Source organism: Suncus etruscus, chromosome 16, assembly GCF_024139225.1.
Source record: "Suncus etruscus isolate mSunEtr1 chromosome 16, mSunEtr1.pri.cur, whole genome shotgun sequence".
In the NCBI taxonomy this organism is placed as follows: domain Eukaryota; kingdom Metazoa; phylum Chordata; class Mammalia; order Eulipotyphla; family Soricidae; genus Suncus; species Suncus etruscus.
The window spans coordinates 83,149,548-83,171,531 of record NC_064863.1 but is presented as its reverse complement, the minus strand read 5'-3'; the positions used below and the strand labels follow the sequence as shown (position 1 = coordinate 83,171,531).

Below are 21,984 nucleotides of genomic sequence, written 5' to 3'. Positions count from 1 at the left end.
GCTCAGGGGTTACTCCTGGCTGTCTGCTCAGAAATAGCTCCTGGCAGGCACGGGAGACCATATGGGACACCGGGATTCTAACCAACCACCTTTGGTCCTGGATCGGCTGTTTACAAGGCAAACGCCGCTGTGCTATCTCTCCGGGTCCCGAACTATTCTAATAATGAGAATGTATGAGGAAAATAAAAAACCTGTCTAGAGTACAGGCGGGGGTCGGGTGGGGAGGAGGGAGATTTGGGACATTGATGATGGAAATGTTACACTGGTGATGAGTGGTATTCTTTACATGACTGAAACCCAAACACAATCATGTATGTAATCAAGGTCTTTAAATAAAAAAATATTAAAAAAAAAAGTCATAGCCTCAAAGAGAAGAAAAATTTCAAATACAAAAACTTCTATAAAATGATGACAATCATCTTTTTCAACAATCTCAGTCATGTCAATGGTCTTATTTATCAAATGAAAGAAAAAGGGTGGGGAAGTGATTCTGCCATGGCCCTGGAAGTCGTCGTGACACAGCCACTGGGGTTGGGAGGCAGCCCTGGAACTGGGGCTGTGGCTGTGGCGGTGTGCCGGGAGCTGGTTCTGTGACTGTGGAGCTGAAGAGCTACTACTTAATTTCCTCTGGAAGTGAAGTAGAATCATAAGAACATAATGGACGGAGAAGAGAAAACCTATGGTGTTTGTGAAGGCCCTGATGCTATGTACGTCAAATTAATATCCTCTGATGGCCATGAATTTATTGTAAAAAAGAGAACATGTATTAACATCAGAAACAATAAAAGCCATGTTGAGTGGCCAGGGTCAATTTGCTGAAAATGAAACCAATGAAGTCAATTTTAGAGAGATTTCTTCACATGCTCTATCCAAATATGCATGTACTTTATCTGCAAGGTTCACTACACTAACAGCTCAACCGAGATTCCTGAATTCCCAATTGCACCTAAAATTGCACTGGAACTGCTGACGGCTGCGAATTTCCTTGATTGTTAAGCAAAATAAATTGTAATAAACTGTTAAAAACAAGAAAGACAAAGGGTGGCAGAGTGGATCAGAAAAGGAAACCCAACTATCTGCTCCCTCAAGAGACATGTATCTAAACAGTAAACATGAATACAAAGTCAAATATTATTTTCCAAATACTAGTGTGGTTATGTTTTCTTCAGACATCATAGACTTCAAAATTTAAAAGGCTATCAGGGAAAGAAACAAAGAATCAATATATCTAGAAGAATTCACACTTCTAACCACATATGTACCTAATGATGTACCCTCAAACTAACAGAATTTCTAATAGACATGAAGGAATATATTGACAACAACACAATGAGAGTAAGAGACTTTAACAATCACTGCTGAATAGTTCAACAAAACAAAAACTTGACAAAGAAACATGGGTCTTGAAGGGAAAAATGAAAGATATGGGAATATATGAGCTCCCTCATCCCTTAAGCACACATTCTTAAGAGCACCTGGGACATTCTCCAAGAAAGATCACATGCTGGATCACAAAACATTTATAAGATAAAAAAGATAGAAATCATATCAACTATTTTCTTATAGTACTATGTTTTGGAATGAAAGTTAATTACAAACAGAAACAAGAAAAGTGCCTCAAACATTTGGAAATTAACCCACTACTACCCCCCAAAAATGATTTTATTAATTTAAAAAGGCCATTAAAATATAATTCCTGACCTGGAAAATAGAATAAAATAAAGGTACATAGTAAAGTAAGCAATAAATGACAAAAGGCTATTGAGCCGATCTACAGAATTGAAGTTAACTGGGTCTGGGGGAGTGGATGGGAGATGTCTTTGAGAAGTACGTGAAGGTGAAGGAAAGTGAGGAGTAGGTTTGGTTTTAGAAAGATGTTTACATTAAACTATAATTACTAGCACTTTAAATTATGATACCGCAATAAAAGTGGAATCAGGAAAAGTTCTATTTATACTATGCCTCTGAAATTTTGAGTGGGCCTCGCTACATGACATGCTCTATTTTAGGTTCTAAATTGTCTTATATGCATGTACTATCCAAGTATTAGCTCTTTGTCTGTATCCTGTGACAACTTATGACAGAAACCAGCTGTCCTGCTTAATGAGGGCTGTTTGTTTGCTCTTTGATGGATCAAATTCAAGAATACTTTAAGTTGCCATATTATTTAATGCCTTGTACATAGAACACAATTTGTGTAGTCACTCTTGCAGTTACTTTTTGATAAGAGAGTAACAAAAATTTTCAAAATCATTTTAACTGACTCCTACAGAGAAGGGATTAGTGTCTATTAATACATTCATTCTTGGGTTCCTGGATCATAGGTTATTCTACTGGCCTTTCTATTCACATTCTTCCTAGGAATCATCCTTTTTCTCTCTGCTTTGGGGTTTTATTTCAATGGCATTTATTAGTTCACTCAAAATGTCAATACTTGCTATTTTTAAAGATGTGATTGTCAAATTATTAATTTGTTTTAATGTCAAGATTGTTGAAAGATCATTTTCAATGCACAGTAAAGATCTTGGCACATGTATACAGTTGCAGTATAGTAAATATCTAAATAATTGTTTCATATCTCAAATTATTTATTGCTTACTGGCACTTAATACCCTGCCTACAGCTCTGACAAATAACACATCTGCTTTCTGTTGCTGTTCAATATTTTAGAAATGGCTATAAATAGAATTATATAGCATGCTGGGTTTTATAGATGGATTCTTTTCTCTAACATAATATTTTTAAAATTGGACCATGTCTTCCCAAGTATAAACAACTTGGTTACTTTAATTTATGTATTTTATTTACTAAATACCAATTCTTGCTCATCCGGCCATTAATGAACATTGAAGTTGTTTCTATAAATTTGCAACCTATTTAAAAACATTTAATCTTACTTAAAGTTTTTTAACTTTCACTTAAGTGCCAAGAAATTGGGCTCAAATCTGCCAACTTAGCATTTGCTTTCTTCTTCTTCTTCTTCTTCTTCTTCTTCTTCTTCTTCTTCTTCTTCTTCTTCTTCTTCTTCTTCTTCTTCTTCTTCTTCTCCTCGTCCTCCTCCTCCTCCTTGTTTCCTGTTTTATGTCTTCTCTCTTTTCTTGAATTAATTATTTTCAGTATTTTGTTTTCCCTTTTCTATTGATTTATTAGCTCTAGCTCTTCATTTTATGTCCTCATAGCTTCTCAAAGGATCAGCAATATATGTTGTTGTTGTTGTTGTTGTTGTTGTTTCAGTTATGGTGGCCACACCTGGTGGTGGTCAGTGATTCCTCTTGACTTTGTGCTCAGAGATCACTCCTGGCAGGGGTCCCTAGTGTTCATAAATAATGTCAGGAATAAAACCCAGGCAAAGCAAACATCCTACATGCTGTACTGTGTACTATCTATATACTATGTACTACCTGACCCTAGATTCTTTCTGTTGTGCTTGGGTATTTTTGTTTATTTGGGGGTCTCACCCAGCTTTGCTTAGGCCATATTCTTTGCTCTGTTCCAAGGATCACCCCTAGTGTGCTTGGTGAACCATATGGAATGCTTGGTAGCCCATTTGGCAAGGACCCTAAATTTAACATTTTTTTCCTTTTTGCTCTTATATCTAAGTGTGATGTGAACATGTTTGTTTGTATTAGATAAAATATATTTTGTAAAAATGTGTTTTGGGACTAGAAAGGTGATAAAGAGGTTTAAGTTCTTACAAGATCCCCAGTACCATGTACTGTTTGCTGAACACCAAGTACTATCAGAAGTAATCTCTGAGCACAAAGCCATAAGGAAGTCCAGAATGCTGCTATATGTGTCACAAAGCAAACAAAAAATACATTTCAGCAATGCATTTATGATGTGTTCAGAAGTGATCTATGTTTATTTTACCTAGTTTTTGGTTGGTTTGTTTTTGGTTTTGGATCACATCTGATGACGCTCAAGGGGTTACTGCTGGCTATGCACTCAGAAATCACTCCTGGCTTGGGGGACCATATGGGTCAGTTGTATGCAAGGCAAACGTCCTACCACTACACTATCTCTCTGGCCCCTATTTTACCTAGTTTTTGTTATGTTGCTTGATTGATAGGCTTATATATTTTATTAATTAGAGATTTTGCATCTATTAATATCAGTAATAAAACACATGCAAGACAAGTGTTTTATTTTGAGCCATACCCCTGGACCTTATTTTGGGGGGAAATGTCAGCTATTATTTAATTTTCCATGTTTTTCTTCTCATTCTTAGGTTTAACATACATGTCAGAATTTTAATACTTGCCTCTGTGTCATGATGCTGTGTTTATTATTTTCTGGTTCCTCTCTATATTCTTTATTTTAGATAGTTTTTATTACTGCTTCTTCAAAATCACTGCTATTTATTTCAATGTCTAACCTGTTCAAAATTTTTTAAATGTTTATTCTCTAGAAATAAGTGGGATATTTTTGGGGTTTTTTTTTGGGTCACACCCGGCAGTGCTCAGGGGTTATTCCTGGCTCCAGGCTCAGAAATTGCTCCAGGCAGGCACGGGGGACCATATGGGGGGCCGGGATTCGAACCGATGACCTCCTGCATGAAAGGCAAACGCCTTACCTCCATGCTATCTCTCCGGCCCCCGGGATATTTTTATATACTTCATTTATCTTTATCATATTTCTATTTTACTTTAGCTTCTTGACCATATACAAATATTAAATAAATAAATAAACCTTTTAACATTCTTATCCCTAATTCTATCATATGTCATTTATGCATTTTCTCCTGGTTATAAATTATATTTACCAGCTCTTTGCTTGCCAAGCATTTTTGCTTTAGTTGTAGTTAGTGCATCTAAAATAATCATTGCATTAGTCATTCTATAATTACTTTCATTTTACAAATCTTTGCTGTTTCACTGCTTCAACAAACACTCCCAAATGTTTGAGTCTATGTAAATCAATATAATAAAGCATCTGTTTTATAAATGAGTTTTGTCTGTCATCACATCTATTATATCTCAATAACTGTAAGAAAGTATTTCTGAATATTTCTATTAGATATGATGCACTGAGGTATCATCATAGTAACAAGATGCAGTTTAGGAAGCAAGGAAAAAGGGACACTACCTACTCCCTGAATTTTAACTTATTATTATAACTTTTATACTTGATTTAATTTTAAATTAAATGCCATGACTTACAATAGTGTTAATATTGTTTTGGGAATAAATATTCAACACTAAAATCACAGCCTGTTTTATGTTCTCCAATACTGTCTCTAGAATTCTCTGTACACCCCATCCCTGTCCTCTCTACACTTTTTTGGCTACTGAACCTTGTCAATATGTTGAGTGCTATAATCTCAAGGCTGGGTTTATTCTTTGTTTTGGTTTTGGTTTGGCCAGAAATGTTCAACCTCTGTGTGTTGCTGCTGATGAGTTGCTCAGCAGCGATATGGCTTGAATCACTTCAATTGAACCCTGCCTCCCACCCCACATGTGAATAAAGCCTTTTGAGATATCTGCTCACACTGTTGCATTTATTCAAGTAGCATATAAATATGTTCTGGGACACAATTAAATTATTTGCACTTCTCTTGTTTTTTTTCCTCAAATTTACTTTAAATTTTTTTTTGTTGTTGTTGTTATTTTTGGGTCACACCCAGCAGGCAATTCTTTGAGTCTAAGTGAGTGCAACTAAAAAAAATGAAGAAAAAAGGAGGAGGAACAAGAGAAGGAGAACGAGGAAGCAAGGAGAAGGTGTATGTGGTGGAGGAAGAGGAGGAAATGCTGATGGAAGAGGAGGAGGAGGAAAAGCTTGCATAGGAGGCAGAGGAAGATGAGATGAAAGAGGAGGAGAAAGAGAGAGTAAAGATCCTTGTACTCTATTCTTGTGAATTCACAGATTTTTCCCATTCTAGCTGATGTGATTAGAATCTAGTTCTAGATTTGTGTGAGCTCAAGGACTTAGTATTCTGCTTTCTGTTGTTCTTTCCCCAAGGCATGAATAAATACTTTATTCTCACAAGATAGGAATCAACATTCATCAAAAAGTTCAAGAGACATTTCTTTTTTTTGCGGGGGGAGTCACACCCGGTGTGGCTCAGGAGTTACTCCTGGCTGTCTGCTCAGAAATAGATCCTGGCAGGCACAGGGAACCATATAGGACACTGGGATTCGAACCAACCACCTTTGGTCCTGGATTGGCTGCTTGCAAGGCAAATGCCGCTGTGCTATCTCTCCAGGCCCCTCAAGAAACATTTCTACAGATATCTTGCTTAAAACTGTTGCCTTTTTACAACTTAATATTTTCAAGTTCCCCAGAACTCTGTCTTCTTCTGCTTTGAAAAATTTGGTGTTCATGTCCTAGAAAACTTCAGATATCAGGCTCAAGTCATTAGGGCTATCTTGTTCACTTTTTTTTCTCCCTGAGACAATAGTACCACATTGCTAGTGCCCAGTTATGTAAAGGACTGTTTCTTAGAGTTGTTTTGTCTTTCAAATGCTTAAGATGAGAAGCATTTTGGTTTTGATTGCACCATCCTAGCTAGAAGCATGAAATTAATTTACTTATCATTACTACTGAAGAATAATTAGGTTCCACAAACATATAAATTACATTTCCAAACTCTTGATAAATAAACATATCTTCAATTATTTATACATCTCTAACAAACTCAAATATACAAAAGTATATTTTAAAAATGTAAGTTAATACCTTAGTCTTCTATACTTCTAATTTTGAAATTAAATTTGAAATTATGACTCCATTTCAAACCCAAAAACTATGAATTAAGTTCTAAATTCATTCTAAAAAACACGAAAGACATTAATAAGAATAAAAAGAAATAAAAACAACAGTGGCTTAAGTCGATAGTTTTCTTTACTACTTTACCAACAAATTGCTTTACTGTTTCTCTGAGTATTCATCTCCAAAACTCCAAGTCCTAGTGCCAAACTAGAAATTGCTGTTGTTTTTCCCCTGATCACATAGCTTGACAGTTTCTCTGTCTCCCTGGGAGTTCCATGAAACGATGTAAACGAGGTTGGAAAGAGATGCTTTTCCAAGGCCTGACTCACACATAACCTCAGCTGAGAACCTATTCTTTTTTCCATCTAGTAGGCCAAAAATTGAAAATGGCAGCACCACAGTAAAGAATTGAATACTACTTACAATAAATCACATACATATTAGGAAGAGCAAATTTAGAATTTGCGAGCAAGAAAACAAAATAAAATCTTTAGGTTAAATGAACATGATCGGGGGGGGTACTTATTCTAGTGTTCTGTATTTTATTGTTCTTTTCCAACCATTCATACAAATGATATATGTTTTAAAGGACAAATGTTTGCATTCTTTCCTTTGTTTAAATTTACTTCTAAGGCTTATTTTGATATGCAATACAAGGAAAAGTTATAGCATGGGTGTGGAAATTAGTTAGGTCTTTCTAACTATACTAACTGTAAACCATACTAACTGTTTGACCAGTTTTATCTGTGTAATTATAATATTAATTCTTGCCTCTAAGGTTTTTATAAGGCATATAAAAGATATGCTAGAGAAGTAATAAAGCACTTACCTTGGATGTATCAGACCCTGGCTTTAATTTCTGGTATTACCAAGTACATAAATACACTTGTGTATGTACATAAACACACAGTTATGTATACTCTATAAAGGATGCTTTACTCATGAGGTTGGAAAGCTAATATAACACATGCCTAATGTGTTAGAGTCTGATTTGGGTTCCTGGCAGTACTACTTGTGAGACCAAAACACTGAGCCATCAGGCAAAGATTTCCCAGAATATTTCTGGGGTCAGTCCCTATAAAAACCAAAAAATGTGGAACAAAAACTATAGAAATTAAACTTAAAAATGCATCTGTCAGGAGCTGGAGCAATAGCACCATGGATAGGGTGTTTGCCTTACATGTGGCTGACCCAGATCTGATCTCTGGCATACTATATGGACCTCCAAGTCTGCCATATTTAATTTTTTTAAATAATACCTTTATTTAAACACTGTGATTACAAACATGTTTGTAGATGGTTTCAGTCATAAAAAGAAAAACCCCCATTACCAGTGCAACATTCCCACCACCACCAATGTCTCCCAACTCCCTCCTCCCCCACCCTTGCCTATATTCAAGACTGGCATTTTACTTCTCTCATTAACACTGTCATGGTAGTTGTTAGTGTATTATTTATCTAACTGCACTCACCACTCTTTGTGGTGAGCTTCATAACATGAGTCAGTCCTTCTAGCCTTTATCTCTGGGCTTTATTACAATAATGTCTTTTATTTTTCTTCAAAACCATAGATGAGTAAGACCATTCTGTGTCTCTCTCTATGACTTACTTCACTCAGCATAACAGTTTCCATGTTTTTCCATGTATAGAAATTTTTCATGGAGCTGGCGAGGTGGCGCCTTGCAAGCACTAGCCAAGGAACGGACTGCGGTTCAATCCCCCGGTGTCCCATATGGTCCCCCCAAGCCAGGGGCGATTTCTGAGTGCTTAGCCAGGAGTAACCCCTGAGCATCAAACGGGTGTCGCCCGAAAAACAAAAAAGAAAGAAAGAAAGAAAGAAAGAAAGAAAGAAAGAAAGAAAGAAAGAAAGAAAGAAAGAAAGAAAGAAAGAAAGAAAGAAAGAAAGAAAAAGAAAGAAAGAAAGAAAGAAAGAAAGAGAGAGAGAGAGAGAGAGAGAGAGAGAGAGAGAAAGAAAGAAAGAAAGAAAGAAAGAAAGAAAGAAGAAAGAAAGAAAGAAAGAAGAAAGAAAGAAAGAAAGAAAGAAAGAAAGAAAGAAAGAAAGAAAGAAAGAAAGAAAGAAAGAAAGAAAGAAAGAAAGAAAGAAAGAAGAAAGAAAGAAAAGAAAGAAAGAAAGAAAAAAGAAAGAAAGAAAGAAAGAAAGAAAGAAAGAAGAAAGAAGAAAGAAAGAAAGAAAGAAGAAAAAAAGAAAGAAAGAAAGAAAGAAAGAAAGAGAGAGAGAAAGAAAGAGAGAGAAAGAAAGAAAGAAAGAAGAAAGAAAGAAAGAAAGAAAAGAAAGAAAGAAAGAGAGAGAGAGAAAGAGAAAGAAAGAAAGAAAGAAAGAAAGAAAGAAAGAAAGAAAGAAAGAAAGAAAGAAAGAAAGAAGAAAGAAAGAAAGAAAAGAAAAGAAAGAAAGAAAAAGAAAGAAGAAAGAAAGAAAGAAAGAAAGAAAGAAAGAAAATTTCCATGATTTCATCTTTCCTGATGGCTGCATAATATTTCATTGTGTATATGTATCACAGTTTCATCTCTTGAAGGGCATCTTGGTTATTTCCAGATTCTGGCTATTGTAAATAGTGCTGCAATGAATATAGGTGTGAGGAAGTTATTTTTGTATTGCATTTTTGTGTTCTAGGGTATTATCTCTAGGAATAACATAGCTGAATCATATGAGAGCTCAATTTCCAGTTTTTTGAGGAATATCCATATTGTTTTCCAGAAAGGCTGGACTGGACGGAATTTCCACCAGCAGTAAATGAAAGTTCCTTTCTCCCCACATCCCCACCAGCACTGATTGTTCTTGTTCTTTGTGTACGCCTCAAAGAAAATAATGCCTAGGATTCAAAAGCCACCCACAGAATGGGAGAAACTATTCACCCAATATCCATCAGACAAGAAGCTAATGTTTAAGATAGACAAGGCACTGAAAGAACTTAACAAGAAAAAAACATTTAACCCATCAAAAAATGAGAAGAAGAACTCTTTAAAAGTACAAAGCCTGGGGGCCGGTGAAATAGCATGGAGGTGGGGCATTTGCCTTGCATGTAGAAGGACGGTGGTTCGAATCCCAGCATCCCATGTGGTCCCCCGAGCCTGTCAGGAGCAATTTCTGAGCACAGAGCCAGGAGTAACCCCTGAGCACTGGTGGGTGTGAACCCCTCAAACAAACAAACAAAAGGCTGCAAGTCAGATGGAAAGGTTTGCCATTTTTAGGCAAATCATTGGTGAGGGTAGACTTTACTGAAGAAAATCTTCCTGGGTTAAATTGTATATAGAGCATTCTTAAAACTATCATAATTATCAAATCTAGAAAACTAAGCGAATATGGTAATGAGCACTATAAGAGGAATCTACATCATGAAGTATCTTCTAGCACGTCTTGAGCATCCAGGTGTCATTGCTGAAAGCAGACTGAAATCATGAGCATTATGGTATGATGGTAAAGTATCTAAAATTGAAAATAAATTGCAATAACATAATGAATGAGCACTGTAGCAGGAGTTTATGGTATGTAGTTGCATATTCTATTGTTGTTTGTATGCATCATACTATCAGCATAATCAAATTAATAGATTAGAATTTTTGTCAAGACATTATATTAAGGAGCCCTGTCTTTTGAGTCTGACATAATATAGCACTGAAATGCAAAACTAGGGCAACCAACCTATATCTCTATGTACCACTGTGGACAAAAAGATCTTTGAATTATTATAGACATATTAAAATTAAGAGACTAAAACTTCTTATAGTGAGCACTGCAGTGGAAATTCATGACTTCCAAATGCATTCTGTTCCTGTTTCTGTGGATAAAAGCATTAGAACATTATTTATAGACATCTATAAAGAGCAGTTGATTGGACACTTGCTCAATCTGAACAGCTGTATTCATTGCTGAAGTTTTCTTTGAAAAATAGAAGAGAATATAAGCTTTTGTTTTTCTCCTCTTTCACTCAGCTCCTTCTCTTCTCCTTACTATACTCTGGGGCTAAAAGTGTTTGAAACAACTACCATTTAGACCATTGTGTTGCTTTGTGCAATTACTCTAAATACTACATATAAGTGATAGCATTCTGTATTTACCCTTCTTTTTCTGGCTTACTTTATTTAGCAAAATATCTTCTAGTTCCATCCATGTTGCTTCAACTTGCATACTTGCATCATTCCTTGCAGCTATGTAGTATTCCATTGTATATATGTACCACATCTTTATGATCCACTCATCTATTGTTGAGCATCTAGGTTGATTCTAAGTCTTAGTTATTGTGCTGAGTGTTGCAATGAATAACAGTGTGTATACACTCTTTTGGATGAATGTTTTTCTATCCTGGGGATAGAAACCCAAAAGGGGGATTTCTGGGTCATATGGCAGCTCAACTTTGAATGCAGTGAGAACCCTCCATACTGTTTTCCATGAGGTTGAATTGGGCAGCATTCCCACCAGCAATGGAAGAGAGTTCCTTTCTCACCACATTCTCGCCAATAGAGATTGTTCCTAGTATTTTTGATATGTGACATCCTCACATTTTTTTTGTTTGGTTGGTTTTTGAAAGTCACACTCGGCAGTGCTCAGGGCTTACTCCTGGCTCTATGCTCAGAAATCACCCCTGGCAGGCACAGGGGACCATAAGGGATGCTGGGATTCGAACCACTGTCTTCCTGCATGAAAGGCAAATGCCTTACCTCCCTACTATCTCTCCGGACATCCTCACTTTTGTAAGACGATAACTTATGGTTGTTTTAATTTGGAATTCCCTAAGGATAAGTGATGATGAACATTTTTTATGTGTCTGTTGACCATCTTTTGGTCTTCCTCAGAGAAGTACCTATTCATCTTCTCTCCCATTTTTGATAGGGTTTTGTGTTTTTGAGAAGTTAACCTTTGTGAGTACTTTGTATATCCTAGACATCAACCCTTTATCTGATATGTGGAGTGAAAAAATTGTCTTCCATTCAGTTAGCTGCATTCTAATTTTAGTTCATGTTTCTTTTGATATACAAAAAATTCCTACTTTAATGTCATCCTATTTATTTAGGTTTTATGCTATAGCTATTACCATTGGCATCCTATCATTGAAGATTTCATTGAAGTCTAAATCTTGGAGTGTTCTGCTGTTTTCCTCAATGGACTTTATGAATTCAGGTCTAAATTCAAGATATTTAATCTACTTTGATTTGGCATTTGTGTAACATGTGAGATATGGACCAATCTTTGTCATCCAATTGTTCCAACACTATTTGTTGGAGAGCCTATCTTTGTTCCATTTCATATTCTTGGCTCATTTGTCAAAGATCAGTTGAATATCTATTCTGACCCATTGGTCTGAAATTGGTCTTTGTTCCAATATCATGCTGTTTTGATCACTATGGCTTTGTAGTAGAGCTTCAAGTTAGGTAATGAGATGTCCTTCATTTTCTTGTTTTTCAGTATTGATTTATCTGTCCTAGATCTTTTATGATTTCACATGAACTTGATAATTGATTGTTCTAAGTCCTTGAAGAATGTTGCCTGGATTTGAATAGGGATTGCATTGAATCTATATAGTAGTTTAGGTAAGATGGTCATTTTGATGATATTTATTCTACCAATCTATGAGCATGGAATATTCTTCATTTTCCTGAGATCTTCTCCAATTTCTTTCTTAAGTGTTTTGAGGGTTTCTTGATATAGGTCTCTGACCTCTTTTGTTAGGTTAATTCTTAGGTACTCGATGGGTTTGTACTCTATTTTAAATGGAATAGACTCTTTGACCTTTTCTTTTTATTATTTTTAATGTCCTATCTTTTAAATAAGGGCTACTACCTTTTTCATAGAACTTTGTGACACAGATTACTTTATTTTACCTCATATTTCTGCATTTTGAAAATAAAATTAAGAAGGGAAAAGAGAAAGGCTGGGGGCCAGCAGCCAAGTGGTCTCAGGTGTATTGGTGGAAAAAACTAAGGACAGAACAAAATATCCAAGTCAAGGTTAATGACAGTAGAATCAAGAGACCTTTAATAATCTAAACTTAAAGGTCCTGTTAAACTGGCAGGCCAAGGGCCAAAGGGTGGTGATTTAGGATACTCTCTGGGATCATTAGTGGAGGGAGGTCAACACTGGTGGTGGTAATGGCCTTGATTCACTGTATACCTGACATTTAAACTATGAAGAACTTTGTAGATCACAATGGTTTCAAAAAATAAAAATTAAAAAACAAAGATGGGAGCAATAGTACAGCAGGCAGGGTGCTTGCCTTTTATGTGGCTGATCTGTGGTCAATCACTAGCACCCCATTTAGTCACCAGAACTGACAAGGAGTGATCTCTAAGCACAGAGCCAAGGGTAAGCCCTGAGCACCACCAGTTGTGGCCCCCAAACCAAAAACAAATAAAAAAATAAGAATAGGCTGGAGTGATAGCACAGCGGTAAGGCAGTTACCTTAGATGTGACCACAAACTCCGGTTCTAATTCTGGCATCCCACATGGTCCCCTGAGCTTGCCAGGAGCAACTTCTAAGGACAGAGCCAAGAGTAACTCTGAGCGCCGCCGAATGTGACCACCGCTCCTCCCGAAATAATATAACAATAATCCACTTTAGGGGCTTGATCAGTAGTACAGTGTATAAAGTATTTGTCTTGCACAAGGCCAACCTGGCTTTCATTACTGGCACCCTGAATGATGTGAGCCCTGCCACTTGTCACTGTTGAGTGCAGAGCCAGTACTGCTGGGTATTGCCCCAAAACAAACCAAGAATAAATCACTTTATTAGTTTGAAAAATGAAAACAAAATGCTACAGCAACAAAGAAATTGTATTTAAATCTAGCAATCATTTTAAAAGTTATATCAGAATATTTTTGATTACAACAATTTTATTAATTTATGTTTTGGGGATACACCAGCAGCACTCAGGGGGTACTCCAGGCAGTATCTTCAGAAATCACTTCTGGAAGGCTTGGGGGACCATATGGGATTCTAGGGAATGAAATATAGCTAATTTTAGATGAGTTTTTATTAGAGCCAAGGGAAAAAATTCTCCCTTCCATACAAATTGCCAGGAATTAACCATTTTAAAACATACAAATTCAGATGTAGTCATAGTCCTGTGGTTTGCAAGTCTGTCTAGTGATTCACAGCAGACGATTACTTAGAGGTTCCCAAGGAACATTTAATCTCCTCAGAGAAGAGACAGATAGCATGAGCAATATTTTGAGTCTTCATCTATAAGTTGAAAGGCTACTAATGGATCTTATCTCACAAATTGTCTGCAGAGGGGCTGGACCTTAAATCTGAAATGGTATGGAATGTTTGAGGAAGCCAGGTTATAGTTAAATTGCCCTAGTTTAACTATATTTTTCCACCAAAGTATCTTTCAATTAAATTCTATGCTTTTATTTCTACATTTAAAAATTAGTTTTTACACTCCATGATATTGAGACTAAAGGCATCTTTAAAGAGGAAACAGCACTCTGTGCTCGCTTCGGCAGCACATATACTAAAATTGGAACAATACAGAGAAGATTAGCATGGCCCCTGCACAAGGATGACACGCAAATTCGTGAAGAGGAAACAGCACTCTCCAAGCAAGTGGAAGCAGAGATAAGGAGATGGGACTATATTAAGCTGAAAAACTTCTGCACCTCAAAGCAAAGAGTGCCTGGGATACAAAATTCACCCACAGAATGAGAAAAACTATTCACCCAATACCCATCAGACAAGGGGCTTATATTTAAGATAAACAAGGTACTGACAGAACTTAACAAGAAAAAAGCATCTAACCCCATCAAAAAATGGGGAGATAAAATGAACAGATACTTTGTCAAAGAAGAAATACAAATGCCAAAAGGTACATGAAAAAATCAGGAGTGCTAATCATCAGGAAGATGCAAATCAAAACAACAATGAGGTACTATTTCACACCACAGAGATTGGCACACATCACAGAGAACAAGAATAATTAGTTGGGGGGGGGGATTTGGAGAGAAAGGAACTCTTATTCACTGCTGGTCCAGCCTTTATGGAAAACAATATGGAGATTCCTCAAAAAACTAGAAATTGAGCTCCCATTCGACCCAGCTATACCACTCCTAGGGATATACCCTAGGAACACAAGAATACAATACCAAAATCTTTTCCTCACACTTATATTTATTGCAGTATTATTCACGATAGCTAGGCTTTTGGAAACAACCAAGATGCCCTTCAACAGATGAATGGCTAAATAAACTGTGGTACATATACACAATGGAATATTATGCAGCCATCAGGAAAGATAAAGTCATGAAATTTTCCTATACATGTATGTACATGGAAACTGTTATTCTGAATGAAATAAGCCAGAGGGAGAAAGAGACACAGAATGATCTTATTGATCTATGGATTTTAAGAAAAATAAAAGACTTTATTGTTATAATGCCCAGAGATGAGGGCTAGAAGGACAGACTCACAATATGAAGCTCACCACAAAGAGTGGTGAATGCAGTTAGGGAAATAACTACACTAACAACTACCATGACAATGTTAATGAGTAAGAGAAGTAGAATGACTGTCTTGAATATAGGCAGGGTGTGGGGGAGGAAGTAGATGGGGGTATTGGTGGTGGGAATGTTGCACTGGTGAAGGGGGTGTGTGTTCTTTGTATGACTGAAACCCAACTATAATCATGTTTGTAATTAAAGACATTAAAATTAGTTTTTACATAAATAACTCATTATGTCTCTGTTATTCAAAATGCAGGTTTTATTTTTAATATCAGATTGCTTCCTCTGGGACTTGAGAAGCATTCAATTTAAAGCTAAAGGAGGGTAATTATCTAAAACATTTTCTAATTTATGTGGAGCACCACATAAAATAATTGGAAAGAAATATTACAGCTGTATTTTTTTATCACATACAAAATTGCTTGTAGGTGTTTTTAAATTTGGGAATAGTTTTTAATCTAATTGTTATTATTTCAGATTTAAAATGGAAAAATATCTTTGTGTTTGAGATTATACAGTAAACAAAGCATTCCAAAATTAAAATGCTCCATTGAAAATGTTCTGAAGAAAAGGGAAAGTACAGGATTTGGATATTTTGCCCTTTAGAAATAAAGTTTGAAGGAAAACAAAAGAGACATAAAATGAAGAAATTTGTAAGGAATTACAGCTTTAAAATGGAAGACACAAAAGTGCTTGGAAGATTGAATTGTTGCTGCTGAGTGCAAATGCCTATAGATTCCACCTGAGGAGATGAAAATATTCAACAGTAGTAAAAGAAACAAAATGATGTTATTTGAATCCCTTTTTGTTATTCAGTAATTAGCAACACTAAATAAAATGTACCCTAATTTATGTATTTTGTCATCCCTAATAATTACTTACTCCAATGAAACTTTCATAAAGTATAATACTATTAAATTTCAATTATTGTATTTTAAATTACATTACAGAATTTAGAGTTTATCTTTATCAGTTAATCAGGTTTATGTGTTTATGATTTTATAAGGTAGATAACATAGAAGAATATAGGATTTAAAACCTTACCAATCATGGGCATGTCCCATCAACTGTACTAATATATACTGTCTTAGAAAAAAGGAATTTTCCTTTCTACACTTTCAGGTATTAAGATAATTAAAATAATTCCGTTGAATGACTATAATTATTGCAACCTCTATTTGTGCTATCAAGCAATTCCTTCTCTTTGAACTCTGAATATAAAAGGAGATCTAAATAACCAAGATCTAAGAAAATGTTTCAGCCTGGTTTAACTGAAATCAAGTTCTTAGTATTCTTGAAAAGGTTCATTCATTTTTTGTTTGTTTGTTTTTGGGCCACACCAGTGATGCCCAGGGGTTACTCCTGGCTATGAATTCAGAAATTGCTCCAGGGAAACCATATGGGATAATGGGGATCAAATATTGGTCCGTCCTGGGTCAGCTGCATGCAAGGCAAATATCCTACCACTGTGCTCTGGCCCGAATTCTTTTCTTTTCCTTCAATTTGTTATTTATCTCATTTTCTGTCCTAAATAAAATATATAGAACACCTGGGGCCGGAGAGCTAACATGGAGATAGGGCATTTGCCTTGCATGCAGAAGTATGGTGGTTTGAATCCCAGCATCCCATATGGTCCCCTGAGCCTGCCAGTAGCAATTTCTATGCATAGAGTCAGAAGTTACCCCTGAGCGCTGCTGGGTGTGACCCTCCCAGAAAAGGAATATATAAACTTGATATCCATCAAGTTTAGAAGATAGAATACAAAGCATTAAATAGGTTGTTGAAATTCAGATACTGTTTTAATGTGAGATTAAATATGTAATAAATTATCTGCATAAATGCATGTTTTTAGTGTGAACTTTCTAATTAAAAAAACTACAAAAGCTCATATGGTCATCAATATAAAAATAAAACCTACTAAGTATCTGGAATAGTTCAAATTTGGTTAGAAAAAAATTGTACACAACATTTCCGTCTGAGGCTAAAAATAAATGCAAGTTACAAAGGAATAAAATAAATATTTTTAAGAAACAACATAGTAAAATTACAAAACGTTTTATTTTAACATAGGCTACTGTTATATGTTGAAAGCTAAAAATTCTAAAAATGTCCACATGTCAACAGATTTAAATACACTCCAACTAGTGTTATTAATAAAATTGGGCCTCTAAAGCCCACGATATAAAGTTTACCACAAAAAGTGATGAGTTCAGAGAAATAACTACACCAACAGCTATCATGACAATGGAAGTGAGAGAAATAGAATGCCTGTCTTGAATTACAGGCAGGGGGTGAGAGTGAAGGGTGATGAGGAGCATTGGTGGCAGGAAAGTTGCTATAGTGAAAGGGGTGGATTTTTTATGACTAAAACCCAAATAGAAGCATGTTCGTAATCATGGTGCTTAAATAAAAAAATAGAAAACTTCAAAAATAATATTAGGTTTCTATAACTCTAATTCCACAACTTAACTTAAAATATTGTTCCTGAACTTATAACTATTAAAGCGAATAATTTGAATATTTATTTATTATGTGAATTCTCCCTCATTTCAAGGGCTAAGCTATAACACAAAATAATTTAACTAATGCTTTTACTTTCAAGGAAATAATAAAGTTTTCTCAAACACTATGTCACAAAATATGAGAACCTGGAAGAAATGGATACATTCTTGGGACTCTTACAAACTTCCATGGTTAAACCAGGATAATCTAGCATATCTAAATAGACTCAGCACTACTGAAGAAATTAAAAGATAATCAAAAGTCTTCCCAAAAACAGAAGCCCAGGCAAGATGGACTCACTAACGAATTATTTCAAACCATTGTAGAGGAACTACTACCAATCCTTTTCAGGCTCTTTCGTGAATCTGAAGAATCAGGAATGCTTCCAAAGAGTTTTTACAAAGTTAACATCACCCTGATACAAAACCAGAAAGAGATGTTGCACAATAAGAAAACTACATACCAATATCCCTGATGATGAACACAGATGCAAAGATCCTCAACAAAATTCTAGCAAATAGGATCCAATACCTCATCAAGAAAGTCATACACCACAACCAAGTAGGATTTATTCCAGGAATGCAAGGATAATTTAACATACCTAAATCAATCAACATAATACACCATATGAACAAAAAGAAAAATAAAAACCATATGATCATATCAATAGATGCAGAAAAAACATTAGATAAGATCCAACACTCATTCTTTGTTTATTTTGGTTTTTGGGCCACACCTGGTGTTGCTCAGGGGTTACTCCTGGCTATGCACTCAAAAATTGCTCATAGCTTGGGGGACCATATAGGACTCCAGGAGATTGAACCATAGTCCTTCCAAGGTTAAATCATGCAAAGTAGACTCCCTACCTCTTGTGCCACCACTCTGACCCAAACACATCTATTTTTGATTTAAAAAAATACCTCTATCAAGATGGGAATGGAAGAAACTTTTATCAATATAGTCAAGGTCAGCTACCACAAACCAATGGCAAGTATTATTCTCAGTGGAGATAAGCTAAAAAAGTTTCCTCTAAAATATGATTAAAGAGAATGCTGCCCTCTCTTACCACTCCTATTCAACATAGTACTGAAAGTACTTGCCCTAGCAATTAGGTAAGAAAAGATATCAAGGGCATCCAGATAGGAAAGGAAGAGAAAAAGCTCTCACTGTTTGCAGACGACATGATAGGAAAGGAAGAGGTAAAGCTCTCACTGTTTGCAGATGACATGATAATATATTTAAATAACACTAAAGATTCTACCAAAAAGCTTCTAGAAACAATAGATTCATAAAATAAAGTGTCAGGCTACAAAATTAACACGTAAAAATCAATGGCCTTCTTATAAACCAATAATGATAGTGAAGAAATGGATATTAAAAAAATAACCCCATTCACATTAGTGTCACACAAATTCAAATATCTTGGAGTCAACATAACTAAAGACGTTAAGGACCTAAACAAAGAGGACTACAAAACCCTGCTTCAAGAAATAAATGAGGACACAAGGAAATGGAGACATATACCCTGCTTATGGATTGGCAGGATTAACATCATTAAAATGGCAATGCTCCTCAAAGCATTGTACTTATTTAATGCAATCCCTCTAAGGATACCCATGACTTTCTTCAAAAAAGTGGATACAACACCCCTGAAATTAATTTGGAATAATAAAAATCCATGTTTATTATTATGTATAGCAACCCTCTGGATAACGAGTCTAGAAGGCATCACATTTCCCAACTCTCAATTAAATTACAAAATTATAATAATTAAAACAGCATGGCATTGGAATAAAGACAGACCCTCAGATCAATGGAATAGACTTGAGTATTCAGAAAGTGTTCCCCAGACATAAAATCATTTAATCTTTGATAAAGGGACAAAAATGCAAAATTGAGCAAGGAAAGCCTCTTCTACAAGTTGTGTTGTGACAACTGGTCAGCTGCTTGCAGAAAAGGTGAACTCAGATTCCCATCTAACACCATGTACTTAGGTCAAATGCATATAGATTAAAAACATGGATATCAGACCAAAACCATAAGGTATATTGAACATGTAGGTAAAGCATTTCATGACATTGAGACTAAAGGCATCTTCAAGGAGGAAACAGCACTCTTCATACAAGTGGAAACAGAGATAAACAAATGGGACTATATTAAGTTGATAATCTTCTGCACCTCAAAGGAAATAGTGCCTAGGATACAAAAGCCACCTACAGAATGGGAGAAATGTTTCACTCAATACCCACCAGATAAGGGGCTAATATCTAAGATATACAAGGTACTGAAAGAACTTAACAGAAAAAAAAAATAGCTTCTAACCCCATCAAAAAATGGGAAGAAGAAAAGAACACTTTCTCAAAGAAGAAATACAAATGGCCAAAAGATAAATGAAAAAGTGATCCACATCACTAATCATCAGCGAGATGTAAATCAATACAACTATGAGGTACCATTTCACACCACAGAGATTGGCACACATCACAAAGAACAAGAACAATCAATGTTGGGGGGATTCGTACAGAAAGGAAATCTTATTCACTGTTGGTGGGAATGCTGTCTAGTCCAGCTTTTATGGAAAACAATATGGAGATTCCTCAAAAAACTGGAAATTAGACTCCTATATGATCCAGCTATATTATTCCTAGGGATATAACCTAGGAACACAAAAATGCAATTCAAAAATCCCTTCCTCACACCTATATTTATTGCAGCACTATTCACAATAGCCAGACTCTGGAAACAACCAAAATACCCTTCAACAGACGAATGGCTATAGAAACTGTGGAACATATATACAATGAAATATTATGCAGCCATCAGGAGAGATGAAGTCATGAAATTTTCCTATACATGGATGGACATCGAATCTATTATGCAGAGTGAAATTAGTCAGAAGGAGAGAGACAGACACAGAATAGTCTCACTTATCTATGGGTTTTAAGAAAAATAAAATACATTATTGTAATAATGCCCAGAGATGAGGGCCAGAAGGACTTGTTCATAATATGATGCTTACCACAAAAAATGGTGAGTGCAGTTAGAGAAATAATACACTAACAACTACCATAAGAATGTTGATGAGGAGCCGGAAAGATAGCACAGCGGTGTTTGCCTTGCAAGCAGCCAATCCAAGACCAAAAGAGGTTGATTTGCATCTGTGCTTGCCAGGAGCTATTTCTGAGCAGATAGCCAGGAGTAACCCCTGAGTGCCACTGGGTGTGGCCCAAAAACAAAAACAAAAACAAAAAAAAAAAAAAAGAAGAAGAAGAAGAAGAACAGGAAGGAGGAAGATGGCAGGCATTGGTGATTGGAAGATTACATTGGTGAAGTGGGGTGTTCTTTTTATGACTGAACTCAACTACAGTCTTGTTTGTAATCACGTTGTTTAAATAAAGATATTAAAAAATACCTTTTTCAGCAATAAAATATGATCCTACTTTTGAAAATAAAATAAAGTTTCTCATAACAAAATTCAAGGTTTGTTCAAAAAGTTTCAGAGTTTGGGCAGTAGGCTAATTCAAAGTACATATTTGCAGGCTTCAACCACCGGTGTCCAACCCTAATAAAACAGCTCATCTATATTTATTTTACAGGAAGAAAATGTTATTTCCACAAAAATTTAAATTTATGAAAAATTTTATTAGTCTGGGATCTTCAGAGAGCATGGCTAAAGGATACATATATGTATACAGTCATGTATAATATTGCAATGATTTGGTAAAAAATAGATTAAATATTATATAATGTTCCCACATTTCTATTCTTTGTTATATAATCTTTTTTGTTTGTTTGTTTGTTTTGTTTTGTTTTATTTTTTGGCCACACCTAGTGATGCTCAGGGGATACTCCTAGCTATGCATTCAGAAATTGCTCCTGGCTTCGGGGGACCATGTGGGATGCCAAGGGATCCTAGGCTAATGTGCACAAAGGAGATGCCTACGGCTTGTGCCACAGCTCTGGCTCCTATGTTACATAATGTTATATACAGCAAGCACTCATGTTTACTGCTTTCTGGATACCATCTTATTGGTGGTGCTCATGGTTTTGGTGGTGCTTTGTTAATATAATTATTTTATTTAAACACTGTGGTTTACAAGGTTGTTCATAATATAGAAAAATTCTTGGACACTTATAACCTTCCACATTTAAGTAAGGAGGATGTAGCATATCTAAACACCCCCATCACTACTGAGGAAAATGAAACTGTAATCAAACATACACCAATAATGACAGGGAAGAGAAGGAAGTCAAGAAGGCAATCCCATTCATATTAGTGCCACACAAACTCAAATATCTTGGAATCAACTTGACCAAAG

General features: G+C 35.7%; 1 non-coding gene and 1 pseudogene across 1 annotated transcript; both read left to right on the top strand.

Annotated features, from left to right (window-relative positions):
* The first annotated feature begins 657 nt into the window (after positions 1 to 657).
* On the top strand, positions 658 to 996 carry LOC126032332 (elongin-C-like; annotated as a pseudogene).
* Positions 997 to 14,154: 13,158 nt separating this feature from the next.
* On the top strand, positions 14,155 to 14,261 carry LOC126033019 (U6 spliceosomal RNA). Its single transcript, XR_007504176.1, has one exon. It is a non-coding gene; the product is annotated as a U6 spliceosomal RNA (small nuclear RNA).
* Positions 14,262 to 21,984: the final 7,723 nt, after the last annotated feature.